The sequence below is a fragment of the Mauremys reevesii genome, linkage group 3 (genome assembly GCF_016161935.1).
Source record: "Mauremys reevesii isolate NIE-2019 linkage group 3, ASM1616193v1, whole genome shotgun sequence".
NCBI lineage: Eukaryota > Metazoa > Chordata > Testudines > Geoemydidae > Mauremys > Mauremys reevesii.
In genome coordinates this window covers 88,020,932-88,048,836 of record NC_052625.1, presented here as the reverse complement: position 1 = coordinate 88,048,836, position 27,905 = coordinate 88,020,932, and the positions used below count along the sequence as shown (strand labels likewise).

Below are 27,905 nucleotides of genomic sequence, written 5' to 3'. Positions count from 1 at the left end.
GTATGCAGTTTATGTTAAGTGAATGCATCAGTATGTAATTGTATGAATGCATATTGACAAATGACTGATTCTTTGTAGTCCTTCTGAATAGAAAAGACTGTCATAACAAATTGCTACTGTTCAGGAACAGGTATCTAGAAAAAGTTGATACAAAGAACTCCAGTGATTCTTGGCCAATGCTTTACATAATAGGGGCAAATCATTATTGTTTCCCTTAGTATTCATGGTTCTGTCATCCATCATGAGAATTCTTTTGGCATTCATGTGCATTTCCATAGGAATGCCACTGAAATTTAGAATTACCATAAATTAATTTCCATTTACCATAAAGCAGTTTTGATTTATGTACAGTTGCACTATTGAGGTGCAGTGCAGCTGTCACTGGAAAGTGAAACTACTATACCCCAAGGCAGTGGCAGCTTTGATTTTTCCGTGTGAAAGAGAATCTCCAACAAAGGGTCACATTTAACTTCTCCCATATTGCCGAGAACTTTGCCCTTATCTGTACTAGCTCAACAGAAACATCATACTTAAGTTATTGAGAGGGAATCAGTGTAGTCAGTGTTTAATGTGAAATTTCACACAAATTGTATTCTCATTCTCTTTTCTTATTGCAGAAGAGTAGAGAGAAAGATTTGATGCTAGTTAATCAAAAAGGAACATTGTTGTTTATAGGTACAATACATATTCATAATTATAATTTATACTATATCTCCTTGTAACTGAAGGTAACCACCAAAATAACTTCATGTTAAGTCAATTAAACTGTGTAACAACTTATTAAAAATAAAGAATACTTGCATCCATTTTTAACGTTCCCTTACTAGCAGTGGTCTCCATTCAGGTATAATTCCAAGATCCATTATTCTGGCCAAGGACCCTCATATGGGCTTTAGTGGCTGAGATACTTCATAGGTGTGATACTTATTTAAGATCAGCAAGGAGCTGCGTGTGTTTGCATCAACAATGGAGCTCAGTCTTTTACTCCCCCCTCCCTTTTTTTTTAAGACATTCAGGTGACAATTCTGGAGAAGTTATAGTGCAGTGGAGGACAATTAGTCCAATTAATGCATAGGAGGTTTTGTTTGGAAAGTACTTTAGTATTGCAGAAAAAAACCCACAACCCTAACAAACCTATGCTTATTTACCATGAGGTATCTGATCTGATCTAAGGCCAAATCCTGTAGTCTTTGTCTGAGTAAGAATTACAAGCTTGTAGGGATGGTATTGGGATAGCGACATTTTCTACAAACTAATCAAATGTTTCTTATTTGAGGAAACAATCAGTTGCTTGGAACATCTGAGATATATTTTCAGCACTCTGCATGAATAGATACAAAATAGTAAGTGTGCCTGCTAATTCCCTATCGCACCAGGTACACAGTATCCTCGGACTATATAATATCCTCCCTATGGCTCTGATTCAGCAAGATATTTAAGGGCATGCCTAACGTTAAGCACATGAATACTGCTGACTTAAACTGGAATATTTATGTGCTTAAATATAAGCACATGCTTCAGTGTTTGTCTGAATTAGTACCTAAAAATGGGCAAATGCTACAAAAGTATGTGCAAACTGTCATTTCAATAAAACTATAAATTTATTTGGTTCCACAAATATTCACACAACCAATGTTTTTTGTTCAGAAGACTGTTCACACAAATAAAAACCTTGCAAATATTCATGAAATTCTGTTTACACACTGATATAAGCCAAAAGCATTCAAGAGTTCATGTTGAAATCTGATCTCCCTCCTCTGAGTACCCTTCAGTCATTCAGTTAAGAAGCAGAAACAATACCATATATTTACAAGGCCAATCAGTCATCATGAACAAATTGATGACAGTCAAAGCAAGTAGTTTACCAAAAAAAAAAAACCCCACAAGCACCCAACCATAGGCTAAAATATATTTGCATAAAGTGTTCTAACAATATAGAAGAATGTGTAAAACTCAAATATATTCTGTGATAATTTACAAATGGAAAAGTTAAATTTGTCAAATAGGCCATTCACTATGAATAGCCACATATTAATTGGCATTTATTTCTTATTTGATATTTTTTGGACACACACAAAAGTCTATACATTTGTATATGATAAAGCAGTGACAAACATGCAATAACTACCGTATATTTATAATTAAAGCATTTTAGTGTTTGTGGTCCCAGATTAAATCAAACTGATTTTTTAAAATATTTTATATTCCTCATGATTCCCGCACCCTCCCACACAGATATAGATAATCATAATGTCATTAAGGGCATAGCTAAGGTTGTTTGGGTACCATACATGTCCATTTCTATACATTAACATGTTTGGATTTCTTTTAAATTTAACCTTTACTCTTAATTTCCTGTGTTTGTAACACTTGGTTTGGGAATAATTACAATATAATTACCATATATATTTAATTTTTTTTATCCTAAATATATTAACCTACTTTTTAACCTTCATTACTGATAATTGTCCTTAAATTACTGATCTGTACTTTCAATCTTACCTCCATTTTAATGTAGCTTTCGTTTGTGAATATCCAGGGCCGGCGCTTCCATTTAGGAGACCTAGGTGGTCGCCTAGGACGCCAGGATTTGGAGGGGCGGCAATTCGGCGGCGGGGGGTCCTTCCGTGCTCCGGGTCTTCGGCAGCAATTCTGCGGCGGGTCCTTCATTCGCTCCGGGACCCACCGCCGAAGTGCCCCGAAGACCGGGAGTGCGGAAGGACCACCCCACTGCAGAATTGCCACCAACGACCAGGAGCGAGAAAGGACCCCCACCTAGAGCGCCAAAAACCCTGGCGCCGCTCCTGGGAATATCCTATATGAAAAACAAATAAGTAATGCAAACAATGCTACCATGTGATATTTATAATAATTTGAAAATATGAAGCATCAACCTTAAATAATTCTTTAACATTTAATTTATATGGCCAGTATCATCAGTATATTTTTCTCCTTTGGTCATTCCAAAGCAGTGCAAACCAGCTGCAACCAGACAGTTCAGCTGGGTTTACAGAAGCTTGTTTTGCCAAAGCAGTACAAATCAGGAGTGTACTCCCCAGCTTCTACCTCCTTCAGGTCCTACACATTCCCCTGCATGCAAACATGCGCACACAATTTTCCCCCTTCACTCCTGTATCCCCTTTATTTTCCTCTGCAACCCCCATACTAGTTTCCCTCTGACTCTTCCCACCCATATTCTCCAACATGTGTATGTACACACACACACAAGTTCTCTTCTCCAGACTATTTTGTGTCTTGAGCAGCTCTAGTGCTACAAGAACCCTTTAACATTCAGGATTAATAGTCATTTATTGTTGCTTTTCACAACCAAAAGTTGACTCATCAGCAGAGGCTGATGCATAAAATCTTTTTTTAGAGAAATTCACAAATCCTGAATTTCAAAGTGACCATCTCCCATTGTTCTCATTGGGATTAAGGGCATAGGTTCTTTCACCCTGGTCACCACAATTGTTCTAGATAAGAGTGAAGCCAGGGAAGGAGGAGGCTCCCCATGCTGCCACAAGGTGGAAAGAAGTACTCTGTCCCTTTGTGAACAATAGGAAATAGCCATTTTGAGAATGGCATCTACCAGAAGGCAGCTTGTTTCTTCATCCCATTAAGAACAGTGTAAGATGGCAACCATTTCTTCAGAGATATTAAATTTATTCTCATTGGTCACGGGAATAGCTTTGTAACAGGCCAGAGGGGAGGGTATGTCATTGATCTTTTCCACATCTCTATTCGCTCCTTCTTCCAGGCCAATGGCATAACTAGTTTTAATACGGGTCCCTGGGATACCCCACAATCTCTTTCCCCAATGAGCATTAGCCACTTACATATATTCTCAGCTTCATTGCGTTCAACCACTTTAAAATCCAATACTGATCCTTATCTAAAGCTTCCAAAGGTGTAAATAAATTATATTCCATGGTTCTTTTTATCAATTATTTTATTAACTATCCAATAATAATATTTCAAAAATTAACTAAGAAAAGAAATAACTCTGTAGATAGATAACTACAGCAATGCTAATGCTTAAAAAAAGTCAGCAAAATTAAGATAAAAAAAGGGAAAGGTTTAAAGATTTACTCTGAAAACTTGAAGTGGTTTTGGCCTGGAGTATCTATTTTAATATGAAAACTGTTTCTGCACAGATACATGTATAATTTTTCCAGTATGGAGAAAAGTAGCACAATCTTCAATAGGCAAATAGCATCTGACTTTCAGACCCTAGGGCCCTTTTCAATTTAAGGGGGAAAAGGAGCTACTTACATAGCTGGATCACTTCGTTCATTAGCCATTTCATATCTGACATGGGAGAAGGAAAAGGTTTCTGTGGGTTAATCATATGGGTCGGATCCAAACCATTAAGTCATTGGAGAAAACTGACTATAGGGGACTTTGGATCATGACCATTAAAATGAACCTGTATTATGCCAGTTCATATTACCAACATTATTCTGAATGTGCTTCAGAGCAACCCGTTTTTTGATCATAACCACCCTTTTTCCTTTTCTATTTATAGTATTAAATCATAGTTTCATTTTTATTTAAACATCAAAAAATTAAAGAGCTGAAAATGGTTAGTGAGGATTTTTTTGGTTAAAACCCAAGCTTGTTGACGAATGCATTCCACTGTACTGTAGGAAAGCCCTGCAGTCTTTTGGATCTAGTACCTGCTACTATGTACCTCTCTTTAGAAATGTGTTTGGTATCTAAGGGATTGTCTACATGAACATTTAGTTTGCAACAAGCTGGGATGAAATCTACTCCACACTGGCCCACTATGTACCCAGGGGTGGCTCCAGGCACCAGCACGCCAAGCGCGTGCATGGGGCAGTAAGCCACGGGGGGCGCTCTGCCGGTCGCCGTGAGGGCGGCAGGCAGGTTGCCTTCAGCGGCATGCCTGCAGAGGGTCCATTGGTTCCGCGGCTTCAGCGGATCTCCCGCAGGCGTGCTGCCGAAGGCAGCCTGCCTGCCGTGCTTGGGGAGGCAAAATACCTAGAGCCGCCTCTGCATGTACCAGGGGTATGTCTGCACAGCAAAGAAAAACCTGCAGCTGTCCCATGCCAGCTGACTCAGGCCCATGGGACTCGGGCTGCGGGTTTTTTTCATTGCTGTGTATACTTTTGGGCTCGGGCTGGAGCCCAAGCTCTGGGACCGTCACATGGTCCCAGAGCCCGGGTTCCAGCCTGAGCCTGCAAGTCTACACAGCAATGAAACACCCCTGCAGCCTGAGCCCCACAAGCCTGAGTCTAAGGAGTTGCCAATACTAGACAAGAAAAAAATAAAGGGAAGAAGTGTGTTCAGTAGTTAGAGCAGGGGACTTTGAGACAGGATTCATGAGCTGTTTTTACAGCTATGAGAATGACTTCCTGTGCAACAGAGGGCAGTTAACTTAATCTTTCTGGGCCTCAGCTTACTCATCAGTAAAATGAATTCTCTTGTATATCAGATGCATTACAGGGTGTTGAGGGTTAATTATTTTCCAGTTTATAGAGATGCCTACTGTGCCCCCTACATGTATGTACAAAATATATATTTTACACACACTTTAATATAGTTTTATAGAAAATTAAAACAGATGTAAGTTAACACAGACCTCCCATAGCCCCTGCAAAAAGCTCTCAGACCCAGACCTCAAACCACTCTCATAAAAAAAAGATGAGGAAACAGATCCTAGGCACCGTAATGGAGCCTGATAATCAACCTGAGCTCTGTGGGAGCAATGGGTCAGGGGGATGGAGTCAAAAAATCTTTCACTGAAAAGATCCCATTCCCAACCCTCTAGACAAACAAATCTAGGGAATCCCCGCCAGAAAGCCCCAGCTTAACTCAACTACCAGCTTTGTGTGATGCTGTGAGATCCATAAATGAAAAGCAGGGAATATATTTGCAGTATTAGCATTAAAAGTACCTAAGGCATCTCAACTGTCCTATCCTAGTAAAACCACTTCCCCTTAGCCTTAGAATTATGTAGTGTGGCAGTTACCATGGAAACTAGTTTTATTTTTTTTAAAATACCTTTGTCAATAAGCGCACACACTATATTACATGTCTCAGCTGTCATAGTGAATTATGCCCCCTTTGCTTCAACATGAATTCCTGTATTTATGCAGAAGTGTGAAGTCTGCTTCTTTCTTGTATGACTGACATTGCCTCTTTCACAGCACAATATGCTCTTGTGTATAGTCAGGTGAAAACCCACTTACCTGCACAATAATAAATTAGCTTACACATCTCAGGAGGAGTGGAATGAGAAGGGATGGGTGAAATTAAAGTTTTGTGCAATTCCAGTGAAACTCAAGATGCATCATTACACACACACACACACACACACACACACACACACACACACACACACACACACACACAGAATTAGGAGGAGGATCTTAAGTGGCAGAGGTATTAGAAAAAAAATATTAACACCTGATTGACCTTTGGTTATCTAATGAAATGAAGACTGAACAGCTGCCCTGATGTATAGTTTCTAGATAGAAGACAGCAGCAAATATGCCAGCATACGTTTTCTATACAAGCCTTCACTAACGTTAAAATAAATGTAAAGGCAGTATGCTTAGGCTTGTGTCATTGTATTACTGATAAGCTGTGTGAACAAGTGACCTGCCACCATGCGAGAAGCCATAGTACTCACACACTAGAGATCCAAGAGCAAATATTTCTAATATAGTATAGAATTCAGAAAAGGCCTTCTGTATATAGAAATGAAATTGGATTTATTCTTACACTGCTGAAGTGCATAAGGACCTACATTCAGAGCTATTAATGTAATATAAAGGAGGCCTGAATAACCAGGCACAGTGGAATATGGCTGTCAATACAAGAAGCTTTAATACAGTTTATAATGAAGTTTAAGTGTGGAGCTAGAGATAGATACTGTATAATGTGTACCTTCCTCTGGTAATGATAGAGTTTGATAAAGAAAGAACACCTTGTATGAGGAGATCAATTCAGATCTCAAAGGGGTTCAGATACTAAACATACATTAAAAAAAAAGATTATTATGTGGAACTTCACTTATTTGATTTTAGTATTTGTAAGAGCCAGATAGAAAACCTGGGAGACTGAAGTCCTAACAGGTATTGCAATGATTGTAACAGTGCCCACTTCCTCCCACTGCCCTATATATGATGTTCCTAAGCCCTATGCCAGACATCCAAGAGAATGGTTGAGTTTCTATGCTTACTATCTATGGCCTTTGCTTTGTAATGGTGGCTCTTACAACATGAGCATCTGTCTGTGAGGAAATAAATTGATACCAATTAGTCATTTCTCATAGACCTCTGAACAGTTGTTAGATAGTAACAACCTTCACTAGTATACAGGGGTGCAAATAGATTTTAATTCTTACCAATATGGTACTGACCCATGACCTCATCCCCCCCCCAAAAAAATTTCCGTGACTAGAGCCCTGTGTGGATACAGATTTATACCCACAGATGCGAAAATTAGTATCCGCTGAACCACAGTCGTGAAAGGCGCAAAATGTGGGTCTGCCACTCCCAGGAGCTAATGCCCCGCACTAGCAGCTGCTCTTGCATGGCAGTACTGTCTCCATCCCCTCCCCCAGCCCTGTCCTCTGGTGGGGCAGTCCAGACCCCAGCCTCATGGAAGGGCTGGGGGCGGTACAGCTGTGGCGGAGGAGCTGCCGGCACGGGGCACTGGCTCCTGGGAGTGGCAGCCCCACATTCTGCTACTTTTGCCACTGCAGTTCCCGGGAGAGCCCTGTGGTTCAGCAGATACCGATTTTTATCCACAGGTATAAATTTGTATCCGCGCAGGGCTCTACAATTCATTCTTGAAAATGTGTCTTTCTGGTATGGCATAATGGCAATATATGTCTTAATGGTACGGCGTTCCTGACCGTACCGGCTTACTTGCACCACTTCTGGTATATAAGTTTTTCATTACTAACCAAGATTTGATATGCAAGTGAACTCTGACCCACTCCATAGGTTCAGAAATGCAAGATGAACAACACCTTTCTACAACAGAACAATTTCTCTGTAGTACATAAATATTGTACCATAAAATCATTCTGCTTAGGAGAGGCTTTAATTATTCAATTTCTCTCAGAAGATGGAAGCACAGTTGCCCAATTTTTGTTCTCAGTTACACACAAATAGTCTCCATCAAATGATGTGAAGTTACAGCGGTGTAAATCTAGTATAACAGTAAAATTGGGCCAAAATAGTTCTCTTTTCTGCATATGGTGCATATTGGAAAAACAAGGAATAGATATAAAATGACTAAGCCTGCCCCCGTGCTCCAAAAATTTATCTGTTGACTGATGATGCATATCAGCAAGATATTATCCATCTCCTTCAACACCCTCCCATCCCACAAGGCAGGCTAAAAGGGGATGGTTAGGGGAGCATTTGCAGTCTGTCATCTGCACAAATGTCGATATGGCATAAGTAGATTATGGGTAAACTTCTGAAAGCTTTACACTGCATTTAAATACCTACTAGATTGCATTTTAGGACCTGGTCCCTGAAAAGTGTTGCACTACTTGTCTGTCCATTTGGGGAATGATGTATTTGTTTTGCTCCATTCTTGATTTTATAGAACTTTAAAGAGGCACCACAAAGACGACTGCGGATTCTCTCTCACAGTATTTAATATCTGAGAACTAGATCTTGTGTTGTTGATCATGCAGGTCAGTGTGCACTAATCCACAATTAGTGTTTCCACAGTTACAACTAATTGCCTGTAATCCCACTCCCAAATCAGTGCTGTCAGTCTGTTTCCTTTCCAGTCTACTATAGATCAGATAGACTTAAATATTGAGCAGACAGAACTAGTGCAATCTAATCTTCCCAAATATTTCTGCCCTAGGGAGACAATATAGAGGAGATAAAATTCTTGCTTCCAAACACTGCAATAACATTGCAAAGCGACTGATGTCCTTCATGGGCCACATGCTGTTATCCCACCGACTCTGCCTGCTTCAGCTCAACTTTGGTGACCCAAAGATGTCACTGCTGCTCCTGTCAGCCTGCAATTTCTGTTATCCAATATTGGTTGAAGTTCTCTTTACATACTTCACAGAAAGAATAGACCAGCATTTGAAGTGGGGAAAGGGAAGTGTGTGTGTGTGTGTGTGGAGGGAAATCTGATGGAGCTACACTCATGCCCAACTAACTTTGCCCCCCGCCTTCCTTTCCCCACCTGCCCTTTCCCTCAGTGGCTGCTTCTGCCTCTCCTTGCAGCCAAGTATATGGTGACTCTTTCTTTATTCCCCATTTTATGGACCTGAATTTTAGACCTGGTGTATAAGTAATGGGATGGAAAAAAATGGCAAGGAAAATTTACCCTGGAATAAGGAAACATTTCTAACTGATGAGGTCTGTTAGGCTGTGAAATGGTCTCCCATGGTGGATATTGCCTTACCCTGAGTCATTTATTTTGTACAAACCAGTTATATTAGACAACATATTGAAGGAACCAATCCCGCCCTGGCAGGGGGACGGATTAGACTACAGGCCTTTTCATCTCTAGTGTTTGCTGTATCCATCCCTAACAAAGCACAATAGCAGGATATGTCTGCAAAAGTGAACAGGGGTGAAAGTTAACACTGACACTAAAACATAATCCGTCTTGAGTTAAACACCTGATTAAGTGGAATGGGGGCATTTTACGCTTCTCTTAGCGCTATTGTTTCAGGCTCCCTGCAGACCCAGGAAGACAAGTTAACATTCTCTCCAAACTGGAAAGGTAAGGTAGCTTAAAAAAAAAACTTCACAAAAACCACTTACCTTCTGAAGAAATTGAGGAGCATATGCATCTAAGGTTCACCCTTGCTCACTTTGAACCCTGAAATAGACAGACAATAAGTCACAGGTAACTGTCAAAATGGCTGGATTTAGGCAAAAGTAGTAGTACATATGAAGACATGAAGGTGGGGGTGAGTAAGATTTTCAAAAGCACCCAAGTAATATTAGTCAATGGGATTTAGGTAGCCATGTCAGCTAGGTACTTTTGAAAATGTTACTGAGTATCTCTTTCCAGCATGAGCGGTATTAAATATCCTCACTTCTTTCTCATGACCTTTCCTAAGTGATTTTCCTCATAAGAACATAAGAAAGGCCGTACCGGGTCAGACCAAAGGTCCATCTAGCCCAGTATCTGTCTACCGACAGTGGCCAATGCCAGGTGCCCCTGAGGGAGTGAACCTAACAGGCAATGAATGATCATCTCTCTCCTGCTCATCATCATCATCCATCCTCTGAGAGACAGAGCTAGGGAACACCTCATTCCCATCCATCTAATAGCCATTTATGGACTTACACCACACCAATCAGTCCCCTTTAAACATTTACATTGTTATAGTCCTAGCCCTCCTCTCCTCCTCCAGGAGTTCCACAAGTTGATTGATTGCGCGAAGAAGAACTTCCTTTTTTTTTTTTATTTTTTTTAATTTGCCTAATTTTTTTTTTTTCACCCTGTATTTAGTTGTAAAATGAATAAAAAAATAAAATTTCTTTTTTTACTTTCTTTTCATCATTTCATATATTTATATCATATTCCCCCATTCCCTTTCTTCTTTCTTTAGAGTCTTTTCCTCTTTAATCTTTCCTTTCTTGGGACTTTCTCTATATGGGACCTTCTCTTTTTCCTGCTTTTTTTAACCTTTTCTAGTGCTTTTTTATCTTTTGAGATATCTTTTTTTTGAGAGAGACACTGTATACAGTATTGGACCATGCATTGATTTATATATGGATTTATATATATATATTATATTCTATATTCTCTTTTTCCTTTCATCCTCCTTAATTTTTTTTTTTTTCCTTTTTGCTTTTTGCACACATCTCACTCACTGGACATCTTACTAGAGAACTATCCACGATAACTCCAAGATCTTTTTGCTATTTTGTTTGTTGTATTGTTTTATATGTTGTTTTTTGTTGTTTTTTTTTATTTTTTTTTTTAATTTTTATTACATTATTTTTTATTTTGTTTTTCATTTTTTTTTGTTTTTTGTTTTTTTTTTTTGTTGTTTTGTGAGATCTTTCTTAACTGTCTTAGTAGTATATCTATCTTAGTTTAGTTTCATAGTTCAACCTTTACTTTTTCCCACCTTTTTTTGAAATTTTTCTGAATATTGTTGAATGACTGACCAATAGGAACTTGGTCCTAGGACCCCCCCTTAACTGAACTAGTCATTCTACATTCTTACCCTTTTCCCCCCTTTCTTTGTTCCTAATCCCCTCCCCTTCTTTCTCTTTTTCCTTTGTTCCAAGAAACTTTTCTTTTATTTTCTTTGGCTTAATTTGGTGAGAGCCTTGTCAAACTTGGTGAGGTCTTTTGTCAAAGATCCCCCTTGTCCACTATGTCCACATCCCCCTTGTCCTATGTTTGTAGAGCCTTAAATGATTAATCATTTAATAGAGATATTTGACTATTGCTCAAGTTTTTATGTTTTTGACTTGTTTATTATATTTTTTTTTTTTCTTACTTTCTTTTAATTTTATTCTTTACTATTGTCTTTACCTTGCCACCACGTTAGCGTTAGACTTGGTCTGTAATTGATTACCTTTTAATTCCGATTTTACTATTTTTAATTTTAAATTATTTCGTGTAATTTACAGTTATTGGGTTTAAAGGTAAGGTTAGGGTTACAATTCACAGTTTATTAGTCTTTTCACTCTTGTTCTTTGGGTGACTTTCAGAACTCTTGGGTAGATCTTGTGACATCTTATTGTTGATAATGTGTCAACTTTCTGATTAATTCAAAACAGTCTCTCATCTCTACTCACAACTCAACAAAGTCAGCTCAGGTTTCTCCATCAAAGCCAGCTCAGGCTCAGAATTGATTTCCATCCTCCATGAGCATTTTGACTTCTGATGATTCATCTTTTCATCTTTTTTTTGTATTTCATCTTTCAAAGTTTTACTGGTTGTTTTTGGCCCTTTTTGCTTTTTAGTAGGTTACCTTTTTTTTTATTTATTTTCTTTAACTTTTTTGTTTTTTTTTTTTTTTTTTTCTTTTGGCTTTCTTCTTCTTCTTTTCTTCTTTTGCTTTTTTTTTTAATTATTTTTGTTTTTTTTCTTATTTTTTTTTTTTTTTTTTTTTTTTTTACTTTTTTTTTTTTTTTTTAATTTTTTATTTTTTTTTTTATTTTTTTTTTTATTTTTATATTTTTTTCTTTTTTTTCTCTTTTTGTTTTTCTTTATTTGGGGTCTTTTTTTGGTTTGGGCCTCACTTAACTTTCTTTAAAGGGGGATCTTTTGTCCTTTTTCACTTTTGTCTGTGTACTTTTTCTTTTTTTTGTTTTACTAACTTTTTTTTTTGTAGTTTCCCCTTTTTGTTTTATTTTTGGGATGTTCTTCCCACCACAATTTGTGTTGCATTTGGGGGATTTGTTCATTATTATTGTATTGTCCCTGTTTATTTACCCACTATCTCCAGCCTATACTCTCTCCATAGTCCCCTCCCTTTAAAGCTCCTGCACTCAGCCCAAGTGGGTTTAAAATTCAGAAATCCCATGAATGCATTTGTTAAAGCTATTCAAATTCTGTTTTCATTTTAATTTCTTTTTTTTCCTGTGATAACAATACTATTATAAGATATAATTTATCCCCCACTTTCTTGGTGAAATTTCTACTGCATTTCATGCTTTCCCTCAATTAGCTCAGCTGCTCTAATTTTATCCCTTTTACATATCCGGTAATATATTTGAATTTTATATTTAATTTAGATCATAAAATCATTATTTTAATAGATTTTTCTTTTTGATATATTTTTATTTTCTACTTTGTCTTTTTGATAATCCACTTTCTTTAACATTTCTTTCTTATATACCTTTTCATACCCCTTATAATTGTCCTCTCCCCCCCTTCTTATTCTGTCCACCCCCCATTATATATTAGATTTCCATATTTGATCCACTTTTCTATGTTATTCTATTTTATCATATTACATTTTTTATCTACCCTGCACTTTATTTATTCTACTTTCTTATGTATTTGTCTATTCTTTATTTCTTATTGTTTTGTTGTCTGTTCCTTGTTTTTTGATGATTTTTCCTGATGTGCCTTTTTCTTTTGTGCCTGCTTCATGTTCTCTTCTCTCATTTCATCATTCTCTCTTCCTCTGCTCCCATTCCTCCTCATTGTTCTTCTCTGTGTATCTCCTGTCATTCTCTCCTGTATTCTCTGCCCTAGTCTGCTGTTTTATCCCTTAAACTTTTCTCAGCATCACTCTTTTTTTTTTGTTGTTTTAGGGTTTTTCTGCTCTTTAACCTTTTTATCCCTGGTTTCCCATGTCCCCCAAATCTGAATCTTCTCCTCTCCCCATCTCATCCCAGTCCCATCCATCCAGTCTCCCCCTCATCTCTACCATCCCTCCTGCTCCTCTGCTCTCTTGGGAAAATCTGCATTCCTGACTAGATGACCCTCTGAGCCTCTTCCCTAGCCCGCTATGCTTGGCGTCTCTCCTACTGGACCCTCTGCTCTTCTCTCATCTTTCCTTCCCTATTCCCACTCTGGAGATTCAGCCTGTCCCTGGCCCCTACATAATCTACCCTATGTACACCTACCCCCTACCTGCACCTCCACCACCTCTCGCATCTACACCGCAGTCAGTCCAGTCATCACAACACTGAGAGCCTACAGGCAGGCAGAGATCACACATCTCTAACACTACACATCTCTCCTCCTCTCACTTTCCCCTCCCCAGATACCTACTAACTACTGCTCCTCACATGCCAGAGTTCCTCCCCACTCTCAACCCCCAACCTCAGGTAGGAGGCAACCCCTCCCAACACTGAGGCCTCCCTCAACCCCACGGGAAGGTCTCCTCCCTCCACCCAACTCCCTCCTCCCCCCTGGGACTGCCATCTCTCTCCTCCCTTCTGCATCTCCTCAGCCTCTGTGCTGCCCTTCTGCTCTCCCCGAGCCTCAATCCCCTCACCTCTCAGCCTCTCTCCCTCAGGCCTCATCACCTCTCTCTCCCTCCCTCTCCACCACTCTAATCCTGGGCTCCCTGCACTCACTCAGTGCCTACACATACCTGCTACACGCCACCTGGGCACTGCATACAGCCATACACAGCTACTGCCATTCTGCTGCTGTGGCCTATAGTGCTGAGCTGGTGCTGGCAAGTGGTTGAGTTTGCTAGTTCTTAGTTTGGGTGTGAGGGTTTATTTAGCTGGTTTTTGAGGGTTTTTTGGTTTTTTATTCTGCCCTGTGGGGAAGGGGTTCCCTGCCTTCCCTCTCCCCTTCCCTGGGGCCTTCCTCTGAGTCCTTCCAGCTCCCTGCTGGCCTGATTCCCTCCCTGCCTGAGGAAGCCCCTGCCTGAGTATCCTCAACCCACTCCTGCTGTGTCTTATGCCATTGACAGAGTGCACGAATCTTTTCTCCAACCTGGATAAAGTGGCATGGTCAGATTCCTTCTTCCAACAGGACCACACAACCACGCAGCACTCTAGAGAGTTTGGCGACCATCTCTGCATGAATAATCCAGTTTCTTGTGGATTAAAACTTGGCTTCCTAATCATGGCAAAAGGGAATGCCTGGAGGGAAAGTGGGACTTTGTGTCTCAAGTTGCTGACAGTGTTTCCTGCAGTTGTCAACAGTATCTTCTGAGAGTGGAGACAGCTACTTTTTGAGAAGCAGCTCTAGGAGCTTTACAAAAAGAGGTTGTGAAAGCTGCAAGGAATTAATTCCCTGACTGGGAGAGATCCTATTGTGAAACCCCACAGTAAATGTGTGCTCTGTGCCTCCTTTACATTGCCCTATCATGAATAAAATGGTACAGAATATAGTCTCCTCTAGACTATGAACGGGTTAACTCAGGAAAATAAGATTTAAATTGTAGTAAAATTAAGTGTTATAAGTTCTTCAGTGGAATCTAACTTTGACTCTCCTAGGGGCATTTTTGTTTGCTTTTATGGAGAGTAAATATACTGAACATAACAGGAATTGTATTAATCTGCTTGAATGATTTGAATTGTAAAAAAAAGACTCATAATTTACATTTGATTTCAGTAGTAGTAGATTAAACATTTTTGGACAGACATTTGAAAATTATGTGCCAAGAATATGCAAATATATCATTTTAAAGCTATGGTAACTAAACTCTAAATCACAGGTATGGGTCTTCGGCATTCATTGCCTGTTTGGTGTGAATTACTGAAGAATTCTTGTTCCTGTAGGCAGCCATTACTCACACGAAATCAATGGGATCCGCTATGTGAGGGACAGCTGCTTGACTGGCTCTAGTGTGTGCAAAAAATCTAGGTTTTTGCCTTTTCATATTGGTAACCCAGGGACTAGAAATGAGCATGATGTTTGGGAAAACAATTGTATCCGTTTGAATCTTCGCCCCTTTTTCCAAGTGTAGATGAGACGCTTCCCTCCCATCTTCCACCTGAACACTCTTCCTTTATTGGTTTTCCAACTGTGGGGCTTCAGGTCTGTAGTCCCTTTCACTAGACTTGACTAGTTGCTCTGTTCAAATAGGGCATGGTCCTGTCAGAGGCACGTACCACATTTTCAGGCACACTCTACCAGAAAGAGAGCAAACCTCTTGGACCCTGGGATGGGATTTGTGACCAAGATGGGAAAAGATAACCAGGAGGCACTCAACCCAGCTGGGAATATCAAATCTTTATGGGATAATCAATGGCTCATCTACCAAGGAACCTGTCTGTGGAGGAATGACTCAGAAAGCTACAAGGGACATACCTGATGGGTTTCCTTGCAGTCTGAAGTGAGCAGCTACCAAAAGAGGTTCTTCAAGCATCCTACGAAGACAAACAATAGCCTTGGTGACTCAATATTAAGAATGGATGGAGAATTCAGCAAAGGACACAATAGGATAGTGTGTTGTTTCCAGGGAGCAAAAATAGGATATCAACTGCAAGATTTGGTGGGATTAGGATGTTGGCTGGCAAGCCTCCAGAGGCAATGATACCAGTTTGAACCAATGACACAATGTCAACAAGGGTGCCTGCCCTATAGCACTGCCAGCTGGGCAAGCGTGGCTCTGCTAAGGCCTGCTTCAGTTTCCCTTTCACTCAGGGCCCGTTATGAAGTCCACATAGTCTAGATCATCAAAACATGCCCTTTCTGAGGTCCAATTAATTAAATCCTGCACAAAGTCTTTCAAAATAGAACTCAAGCCTACAAAATCTTTATCCCAGTTTCAGCTGCTCTCAGCCCCATCCTGTCCTCTCTTTATAATTCATTTATTTTGCCCCAGTCTTGAGAGCTGAGGACAACCTCTCCTCCTTGAAGGTCTGTCATCCCTTCAAAGTTCAAACACACTTGACACTCCACTTTCCTCCCTGAGGGTCTGTCTTTCTGTTCTTCCAGCACCTGTTGCTTGGAGCTTGGCCTTTTCCACAGGCTTTCCCCCACTGGTGTCTTTCCCCTACTGACTCAAGGCCCTGCAGTAGCTGTGTTACTCTCTGCAGTGTTGGCAGGCATCTGCTAACACCCACCTGCAGCTGCCTCCCCCTTTAAGGCCAAACTGCCTTCCCTGAAACACAACTGGGCAGCAGTTAATCAGTCAGGTGCACTGGATTTCATTCTCTTAAAGGGGCCAGTCATCCTATAACACACAGCTACACAGATTATAGAAGACTTCAGGGATCTTGGAAGAGAGCTGAAGAAGAGAAGTTCAAGTGATCTTCTTGGAAATCCATCCAGGTCCCATGAGCGAGATAAAGCAGAAAGTATGGGAGGTGAACAGTTGGCTGTGCGGCTGGTGTGAAACCGAAGGTTTTGGAACACTGGGTCATATTTCAGTGTCAGAGTGGGCTCTACAAACAGAACAGCCTACATCTCACAGGTGTTTGTGGGGGGGAGTTAATCTTCTTGGTTGGAGAATAGCTGGAGCAGCCAGGAGGACACTCCACTAGCAATGCAAGGAGAGGGTGCTAAAATAGCATATGCTGTACAAACTCAAACACAGCATGTGACACAAATTGAACTGAAGTGGCAAGAAATATGAAGAAAAGAAATGTTTCAGTTGCTTATATACCAATGCTAGGAGTGTGGGTAGCAAGCTAAAAGCGCTGGAAATTCTCATTGATGAGTAGAAATTTGATATAATCAGCATTACTGAAACCTGATGGGATAATTCACATGGTTAGAATGATAAAAAATCTCTGTTAAAACCTGGTTTAGGAAGGATAGTGTGGGTAGGAATGGTAGGAAGGATAGTGTGGGTAACAAAGGTGGGGGTTGGCTCCCTCTGTTAAAGACATTACTTATTAAGTGTTATTGATAACTCAGACATACAAGATTTTGGAATGCATATGGGTCACTGTGCTAGTAAGCCCAGAAGGCAGTACAAATAGGGGTCTGTTTCACACCACTGAATCAAACCAGAGACTAGGATGAGCTAATCCTTAAACACTTGTGTAATGTGTGGAAAGAAAAACTGCTATGAGGAACTTCAGTTTGGGAGATATGCTGGAGGTCTTATGTATCCAGTATTAAAACATCATTTGAGTTTCTAAAAATTATAGATAATTTTCTAATTGTCAGTGCACCAACAGAAGGTAACTCTATGGTGGACCTCATTATGATATTTCAAGATGAATTAATCATTGGACTGGAAGTTGATGGTTGCCTAGAGACTAGTGATCATCACCAGATTGCATTCCATATGAGCAAACAGAAGATAGTCTCAACGCTGAGGAAAAATATGAGCAAAATTGACAGGGGAAAAATGTAGACACAAAAATTGAATGAAAATTGTAAATTCTTTAAGAAGAACTTATTAGATGGCCAAAGAACCATAATTCCACGATCAATAAAGAGGACAATTTTGGCTGAAAGCCAATCCTGGTTCAGTGGCAAAGTGAAGGCAGCATTTAGAAATAAAAATGCAATATGACAAATGGAAAAAGGGGGAAATAGCAATCAATATAAATCCAAGTTAAGTAGTGCAGAAAATTGATAAGGGAAGCTAAAGACATCAGGAAAAATCCATGGTGGACAGAACTAAGGACAATAAGGACTTTTTAAAGTACATTAGGAATAAAAGAAATCCTAGTAATAGCATAAGCCCATTGCTAGATGGAAACATTGTTAATAATGACGCAGAAAAGGCAGAAGTGTCCAGTTACTGTTCTGTTACTGTGTTTGAAAAGAAGCAGGATTATTTGCTTCGATCATATGAGGATGATAAAGTATTTTCCAGTCCATTAGTAACCAAGGAGATGTTAAACATCTACTAGAGAAAGAGATTAGACAGAAATATACATGATGTTGTTTATACAAAAAAATGAAACCCACATCTTAAGATTTGTCTACTAATAATTTTCTTATTGTCTGAGTCACACTATGTCCCAGGTTTGGACTTCAGCAGCCAGAGACAGACATTTTACTTTTTTTCCCCAAAAAAATCTTCATTTGTATTCCAAACTACTGTTCAGTTGAACCATGTTCATACCCGCTTGAGGTTCAATATTTGCTCACCCAACTATTCACAAGTATTTGTTCAGATAAATGCTTGAAGAAGGGCTGTTCTTCATACAAATATCTGTCCATACATAAGAAACAACCAACAAGATTCATTACCTGCTATTTGACATTCACTATTCTCCTGTTTAAAAAAAAAAATCAGCTATCCTGTCATGGAGCAGAATACCCTGTGATACAGATGATCAGTCCCATAGTCTGACTAGTGAATGGTGAATAGTTCAAAGGATCAGCAAAAATCCATAGGCTGAAAATTGTTCATGCAAACTATACTGTAAATATTTATGAATAGCCTATATGTTACAAGTGTCGGGAATGTTTCAAATTATTTATGAACAAAACAATGGCTAATTTTCAATGTATATTTGCTAATTCAGCCAGCATTACTACTAAAAAGATAGTTATACTCTAGCCAGTCAATATTTCAGCTACTAAAATTTCTTTTAGAGACTATACCATTCTGGAAGTGGTCTAGCAGGAAATGATAATTCAACAAGGTATAGTAATTTGAGGACATATTTTCAAGTATATAGTGTTTAAGAAAGATATTTAAACCCACACACAATTTGAAGACACACTTCAGTGTCTGAAATATGTTGAGTTATTAAACATTTGCCTCATAAGTGTTAAACTCTCAGTGCTTACAGACATTATCTCATCAATTCTTCCATTTTGTCTGGTTGGAATTGAAGTGAGTTATTTCATCAGGAGAATTATTGTTTTGGGATGATCTCCAGAACATTAAAGCTTTACATTTAACCTCTGTTACAGTCCAGAATTGAATTAACCTCTCTCATATAAAAGCAGCTAATTTTCTTTTCATGTAAAATGTGAATGTCCTCACATTTTATCTCACAGACAGCACTTAGAAAAATTAAATGAAAATACAGCTTGTAAAATTTCAATGTAATCAGTTACAACACAAAATTATAGGAAAGTTAGATTTTTCATCTGTTTTTTCTGAAACGTAGAAAAACAAATGCTATCATGTTACACATTTATTAACTTTTCCATCAATATTATAGTGAAAATATGAGGGCATGTATAGATTATGTACAGTATTGTACAGGAATATCTTGGAGATTACTTTCTAGATAGAATTGTGTTTTATGAACTATCTAGAACTTTTTCAAATTTCCATGAAATATGTTCTCTCTTAACAGACTGGAAGTTTAGCGGGACCAGGTGGGTGAGATAAATATATCTTATGTGGACCAACTTCCATTGGTCCAATAAAACTCTCACCAACGGAAGTTGGTCCAATAAAAAATATTACCTCTAAAAATCTCATTCTCGATCTTTGGCATTTGTATTAGGGCACGCTTAGAGTTTTACTTGCTGATTGGAGCTCTTCCCTGTTTTCCACATCTTTCTCAAATATCATTTTGTGTTTATAGCTGTGCAGAGAACAGAAGTACTGTTTGACAAAGGATTTTAAGATTTTGAAATTCGGTTTCGTTCCAAATTGGAAAAAAAGAAAAAAATTTCAAAATTCTCCACAAAGGAAAATTTCACAGTTTCAGACCTACCAAAATATTGTTTTGATTTCAGCTTTTAAAAATATTTTGTTTTATAACATATACAATAAAAAGTATCAACATAAGAAGTCTTTTCAAAATGAAAAATTGAAATATAAATGTTCCAAATGTTGAAACGGGATGTTGCAATACTGTCAGAACCTTTTCCTTTTTCCAGTTTTCTGCCAAAATGAAAACCCTGCTTCAATGTTTAAAAGGTGTCATTAGGCCAGAGAGTGAAAATGAGAATGATTCTATGGTCTGGTGGTTAAAGCACTCACCTGGGAGATGGGAGACCCAGGCTCCCTCCTCCAATGACTTCTTAATTATTTATACACAGTGGACCATGTTCCACAGGAGACACTGAGGGAGCACCACATCACCACCATCTTTTTCTCTGAGAGTCATAGAGTTTAAGGCTAGAAGGGACCACCATATTATCTATTCTGACTTCCTGTATGTCACAGGCCACCACCATCCTCATACTAAATCCAACAACCTAAATTAGACCAAGGTATTATGGAATTAAAGCAAAGTGTTCCTCTGGCCAGATTCTGAGTGGGACCCAATTTGCTGGATGGCATCTAAGAATGCCTACTGGATCAGGCCCCCCCCACAAGATAATCAGTCAAATACGTATCTTCCCTGATTTGTGGATTGCTCTGGGGCTTAGGTGAAAGATAAACATCTTGAGTAAGGCGGCAGTGCACCTGCCCCCAGGTAGAAACTTAGGCTCCTAGGAAATCATAGGGTTAGAAAAGACTGCAAGAGTCATCTTGTCTAACTCCCTGCCAAGATGCAGGATTTGTTGTGTCTAAACCATCCAAGATAGATGGCTATCCAGCCTCCTTTTGAAAGCTTCCACTGAAGGAGCTTCCACAACCTCCCTAGGCAGATTGTTCCATTGTCCTACTGTTCTTCAGAATTTTTTCCTGAGATGTAATCTAAATCTGCTGTGCTGTAGTTTGAACCCATTGCCTCTTGTCCTGCCCTCTGTGGCAAGAGAGAACAACTTTTCTCCCATCTTTTTTCAGTGCAGCCTTTCAAATATTTGAAGATCACTTGCATGTCCCCCTTTAATGTCCCCTTTTCCAAACTGGACATACCCAGTTCTTTCAGCCTTTGCTCATATGGCTTGCATTCCATCCATTTGATCATCTTTGTCTCTCACCTCTGGATCCTTTCCACTTTTTCTACATCCTTTCTATACATTGGTGACCAAAACTGGACATAGTACACTAGCTGAAGCCTAATCACGTCTGAGTAGAGGAGTACTATCACCTCCCATGATTATATGCTATGGCTCTGTTAATGCAACCTGAAATTGCATTTGGGTTTTTTTGCAACAGCATCGTACTGTTGACTTATGTTGAGGTTTTGATCCACAACATCTCCTCGATCCCTCTCAGAAGTGCTGCTGCCTAGTCAGTTATCACATTCTGTATTTGTCCATTTGGTTTTCCTTCCATAAGGGTAACACCTTACATTTGTCAGGAACTTCTACCCTGAAAATGTAGGTGCCAATTTTAAGACCATAAGAACATAGGGAGAGATAGCTCAGTGGTTTGAGCATTGGCCTGCTAAACCCAGGGTTGTGAGCTCAGTCCTTGAGGAGGCCATTTAGGGATCTGGGGCAAAAAAAGATAGTTGGGGATTGGTCCTGCTTTGAGCAGGGGGTTGGACTAGATGACCTCCTGAGGTCCCTTCCAACCCTGATATTCTATGATTAAGAATGACCGTACTGGGTCAGACCAAAGGTCCATCTAGCCCAGTATCCTGTCTACTGATAGTGGCCAATGCCAGATGCCTGAGAGGGAGTGAACCTAACAGGTAATAATCAAGTGATCTCTCTCCTACCATCCATCTCCACCCTCTGACAAACAGAAGCTAGGGACACCATTCCTTATCCATCCCAGTAACGGACTTAACCTCCATGAATTTATCCAGTTATCTTTTAAACGTTGTTATAGTCCTAGCCTTCACAACCTCCTCAGGTAAGGAGTTCCACAAGTTGACTGTGCGCTGTGTGAAGAAGAACTTCCTTTTATTTGTTTTAAACCTGCTGCCCATTAATTTCATTTGGTGGCCCCTAGTTCTTGCATTATGGGAATAAGTAAATAACTTTTCCTTGTCCACTTTCTCCACATCACTCATGATTTTATATACCTCTATCATATCCCCCCTTAGTCTCCTCTTTTCCAAGCTGAAAAGTCCTAGCCTCTTTAATCTCACCTCATATGGGATCTGTTCCAAACCCCTAATCATTTTAGTTGCCCTTCTCTGAACCTTTTCTAATGCCAATATATCTTTTTTGAGGTGAGACCACCACATCTGTATGCAGTATTCAAGATGTGGGCATACCATGGATTTATATAAGGGCAATAAAATACTCTCAGTCTTATTCTCTATCTCTCTTTTAATGATTCCTAACATCCTGTTTGCTTTTTCGACTGCCGCTGCACACTGCGTGGACGTCTTCAGAGAGCTATCCACGATGAATCCAAGATCTTTTTCCTGATTCGTTGTAGCTAAATTAGCCCCAATCATATCGTATGTATAGTTGGGGTTATTTTTTCCAACATGCATTACTTTACATGTATCCACATTAAATTTCATTTGCCATTTTGTTGCACAATCACTTAGTTTTGTGAGATCTTTTTGAAGTTCTTCACAGTCTGCTTTGGTCTTAACTATTTTGAGCAGTTTAGTATCATCTGGTTTTGGGTGTCTACAGGGTTCGGGGGGAGTTTGTGGATCACAGTGGAACCTAAGACTTGGACTTAAGCACCTAAACCCATACGTAGGTCCCCAGTCTGGGGTGTAGGCACCTAAATACCATAATGAATTGAACTCTAAATCCTTAAAGTACTGTGTAAACTATAGTCTCTAACAGAATTGTTCACAGATGTAGGCTGACACCCTCTCTAGAACTAGCTGAAAAAATTGATGAAACAGTTTTCCATTGGAAAATGCAGTTTCATTGAAATGTTTCAGGGGAACATATCAATTTAGGTGAAATTTGATGGACAAGGTTTTGAAACAATTTCAATTAAAATACTCCATTTTTTATTTTGGACTCTCATTTTAACTTTTATTTATTAATTGCTTGATATATATTACATTTTATAGATTATATTGAATATTTTGATCAAAACATTTCAGCTTTGTCAGCATTTCAATGTTTCCAAATCAATATATATATATATATTTTTAAATGTCCATTCTGTGAAATATTTCCAGGTTGACGTTTCATCCCTATGTGGTACAAAAACAAATTTTGAAAAGTTGGAAATTGTTAGAGGATGAAAATTCCGTTCTCCAACAAGCTCTCACCCACTTCATACACAACCTCACCAGATAATGAGAGAAAAAGGTGACCCTGCCCCACTGAAGACAAAAATAATTTTCCCATTGTTTATAATAGGAGCAGAAGCAGGCCCTAACAGAGTACTAGATGACATCATATCCAGTTGACAGTCAACACACAAAGCCATAAACAAGATCCTAGGAAAATAGGCCTAGTGCACTAAGGGTTACATTTTTATTAGCAGCCACAGCCATGTCAGGCACCTCCATGCACAAGTGAGTTTAAAATCTTAATGATGGACTACACAGACCATGTTCAAGTGAGGATGTACCATACCCCTGAAAAGACAGTGGCAAAGAAAGACACAAGTTATGGAAATAACATGACAGTTATTCAGCATGGGCATATATATAACAACCTGGGTTCTGAGTAATTTGGAGAGAAAATTCACATATTGGAGAAAGAAGAAAATATTTTTGTTACCAGATCTTTTACAAAATAAAATAAGGGAGGGATGGAGGTTGTTTTAAAGTTGGCCAGAGGTTTGGACTAGCCAGGGTAGAAGAGGATTAATGGGCTGACTGCAGGCAAGGCTGTCAGAGGAGCAAACTAAATGCAATTTATCACTTGGCCACAGAAATAAACTAATTAGAATGATGATATTATTACAGACATAGGAGATTAGAGACATCCTTCCACTATCTGCTGGATTAATAGAACCAACAATAAAATATTTTCTTCTATCTTTTTAGCTTTGCTTCCCAAATCAAAATTTGACTCTCACTGTTCTAAGAGGACTTTAAACCAGAAAGAGACTGAAGTGTTTTTTTCCCCTCAAATGAACCTTTTCCCCTTGTTTTCAGTCAGCCATTGGTGGTATCTTTCAATTACAAACACAGGTTCAGATCCTTGTATAGACAGACCTTACACTGTCCATAAATCCTAGATGCTCACAACCTTCAGACAGACTCTGTAAAAGCTTTTATGAGAAAATATGGTTTAGGACACAGACAGCAGGTATTTAAATTATCCAAGTGAGAGAAATTACTCTTATTCATTCACCAGATGCTTTATTCCTATATAGATTTTTAAATTAATAATTCCATAATAGTTAAAACTATGTAATTCTAAAATCCACACTGTTTTGCTCACTGACCGTAACAAGTTTTGACATCTTTATTTCTACCAAATAGTACAGCACACTTGCCAACTCCCATTTTGATGAAATATTGTAATGGATGAAGAATAAAAAAGTCAATGTTCACAGACAAGTTGAGAATAGTTCAGCAGAATGTCATTTCTGTGCAGAGCCTAGTGTAAGGTGCTGAGCCACTCCTGTTTTGGGCTCCAGCCAATCCACAAGCCAGAAACTGGTCTGGTGACTCCCAGGGCAGGCAGGTATATAAGTCCCACAGGAGGAACAGCATCTCAGTCTGTTCAACATCACTCCAGGGCTTGGAACACTTTCCTGCCTGATGGTGGTAATAGATTCCCCAAGCCTGAGCGTGCTCCAGCCCTGCTCTCACTCTAGCCCTGTTCCAGCCCTGCTGTTGCTCCCACCCTATTCCTCATCCTGCCCCAGCCTCACTCTTGCTCCAGTTTCTCTCCAATCCTGCTCTGGAATTCTGATTCCAGCTCTGAACCCTGGCTCCGACCACTACGCCCAACTGCTACAGCTCCACCCAATAGGCCCGACCATCCCCATCAAGGTTTGACAGACACTTAGGTTCAGAATATTTCAAAAAGAAAAATACCATCAAGTCACATGCAGTACACACACCCCTTTTTCTCCAACTGGGCTGCAATACATCAAAGCTCACCACTTGGAAGCTAGAGAGAAATTTAGGGAGAAAAATAGGATGCAGTATTAAAGCACAATTGCAAACTATGCCAATGTGAAGGAAAGATAGGAAGAATAATAAGGGACCAGTATCACTCCATCAGAAGCTCTTTAATCACCTGAAGTCAACAAGGAAGCTACAAAAAGTGGAAACATGGATGAATTGCTAAGGAGAAGTAGCGCAGGCAGGTAGGGGTAAAATCAGAAAGGTTAAGACATAAAATGTTTTACACCTAGCAGGGGACATAAGACAATAAAAAGAGGTTCTTTAAATATCTTAGGAGTATGAGGAGGATGAAGAAAAAGGTGCAAATCCACTACTTAGTGGGGAAGGGGAGCTCATAAACACCTCTGCCTTCTTGATGTCATGAGTTAACACCTATTTTGCTCCAGTCTTCACTAAAAAGGTCAATGATAAGATATTCAACACAATTAATATTAACAACAAGGGGGAAGGAGCACAGACCAAAACAGGGATAGAACAGGTTAATGACTATTTAGACAAGTTAGATGTATTCAAGTTGGAAGGACTTAATGAAATTCATCCAAGGAACTATCTGAAGCAGTCTCGTAATTAGCAACTATCTTTGAGAACTTATGGAGGATGGATAAAATCCCAGAGGACTGGAAAAGGGCAAGCATAGTACCTGTCATGCTGTCTGGCGTAGTTTATGACCATAACTGCCAACCTCAGGGCAGATTGTCAAAAACAGGGCAGACACTCCAAACTGGTGGTATGTTCTATAATTAGATTTTACCAACCCAGTAACAAATGTGAACTCCTGGATCACAGCAACTGTCTTACCAGGGAGTCACAGACAGTCCCCTTGGGCTCTCCAGTCTACCTTACCACTATTTAGTGATAAATAGTTACTTACACCAAAAATCGCAAAATATTCAGGTTGCTCCCAGGCCCAAGAAACCAGTCACTTACCCCAGATCAGTCTGTACCTCAGATCTCACACCAAAGCAAACACTGGTAGCCAATCCTATTGCAAACTAACTGAGGATTTATTAACTAGGAAAAAGTAATGAGAGAGAGTTATTTACAGGTTAAAGCAGGCAACATAAACACAGACGAGACTCAGTCTATGGTTCCAAAAGGTGACAGAAATGTAGTAATCTGTCTTTTATGGCTAACCCAGGTTGACCCTAGGGGTGGGGATGATCTCTGCTTTTGTTTCTTTGCTCTAGACCTTGTAAGAGTCCAAACACCGAAGAGATGTGATTATCTTTATATGCCCTTTCCCCAGAGTTCAAACTGATGGGATGAGAGCTCCTGCATATAACTTCTTCATGGGTGGAAGGAGCAGTCAACAGGGCTGGCTCCAGGCACCCGCAGAGAAAGCAGGTGCTTGGGGCAGCCAATGGAAAGGGGCGGCACATCCGGGTCTTCGGCGGCAATTCGCCAGCGGGTCCCTCAGTCCCTCTCGGAGGGAAGGACTGGCCGCAAAATTGCCGCTGAAGAATGAAGTGGTGGTAGAGCTGCCGCCGAAGTGCCGCGATTGCGGCTCCCACCCCACCACTTGGGGCAGCAAAAACGCTGGAGCCGTCCCTGCCAGTCAACAAAGTTTTTACCCTACAGTGGCCCATTTAGTCTTGATTAGTCCTTCTTGAAGGGCAGAGGAATCACTCTTCCTGCCTAGGTTCACAAGTTCAGAGCAGGCATTTTTACAATTATAAAGCAAAGCTTACATATTACCTTATAGCACAGGGTACAGACATTACAAGTAAGATTAGTGAATGAATCAGTGTAAAAGCATGTTATAGAGTCTAAACACTAAACATATTCTTACAAGTCTAGCACCTATCTTGAACAATACTACTATATAGGTGAGCTGGTCTGGTTTCCAGCTATACATTTGTCAGTGCTCAGCTGACACCTATAAATTTGGCAAGAGCTGGCACTTGGTTTACCAACGCCACAGTACCTATCTTTAAAAAGGGAAAGAAAGAGACCCGAAGAATTATAAACTAGTAAAAAAAAACGAGGAGTCCAGTGGCACCTTAAAGACTAACAGATTTATTTGGGCATAAGCTTTCGTGAGTAAAAAACCCACTTCTGACTCCATGCATCTGAAGAAGTGGGTTTTTTACCCACAAAAGCTTATGCCCAAATAAAGCTATTAGTCTTTAAAGTGCCACAGGACTCTGCATTGTTTTTGTGACTACAGACTAACATGGCTACCCCTCTGATAATAAACTAGTCAGCCTATCTTCATTATCTGGAAAGATACTGGAACAAATTATTTAACAATCAATTTGTAAGCACTCAAAGGATAAGAAATAGTCAGAATAGATTTGTCAAGAACACACCATCCTAAACCAATCTAATTTCCTTCTTGGGCATGGATACTGGTCTATTGGATGAGAGGAAACTGAAGATGTAATACATCTTGATTTTAGTAATGCTTTTGATAGTCCCACACCGGGCTGTTCCTGGGGGAAGGGGGTGCGGGACCCAGGGCAGAAGTGACAAATCTGTCACATCTGGGACCGATCCTGTCACTTCTGGGACCAAACTGGTCAATCACACCAGCCCATGGGACCCCCCAAAGCATGGAGCCAGAGCGGTCAACCCAATTCACCTTACCCAAGGGATGGCTCTGGTCCCACATGAGATTCTCATAAGCAACCTAGGAAAATGTGGTCTAGATGAAGGTACTATAAGGTGGGTGCAAAACTGATTGAAAAGTCATACCCATACAGTAGTTATCAATGATTCACTGTCAAACTGGGTGGATGTATTTAGTGGGGTCCCAGAGGGATTTGTCCTGAGTCT

General features: G+C 39.7%; 1 long non-coding RNA gene across 1 annotated transcript in view; it reads right to left on the bottom strand.

Annotated features, from left to right (window-relative positions):
* LOC120401795 overlaps window positions 1–16,513 on the bottom strand; it is a 53,510-nt gene extending 36,997 nt beyond the window's left edge. Inside the window, exons 1-4 of the long non-coding RNA XR_005596739.1 lie at window positions 16,345–16,513; window positions 15,712–15,770; window positions 9,780–9,837; window positions 4,273–4,308 (exon numbers count right to left, since the gene is read on the bottom strand). This is a non-coding gene — a long non-coding RNA (uncharacterized LOC120401795). The remainder of the gene's footprint in view (window positions 1–4,272; window positions 4,309–9,779; window positions 9,838–15,711; window positions 15,771–16,344) is intronic.
* Window positions 16,514–27,905: the final 11,392 nt, after the last annotated feature.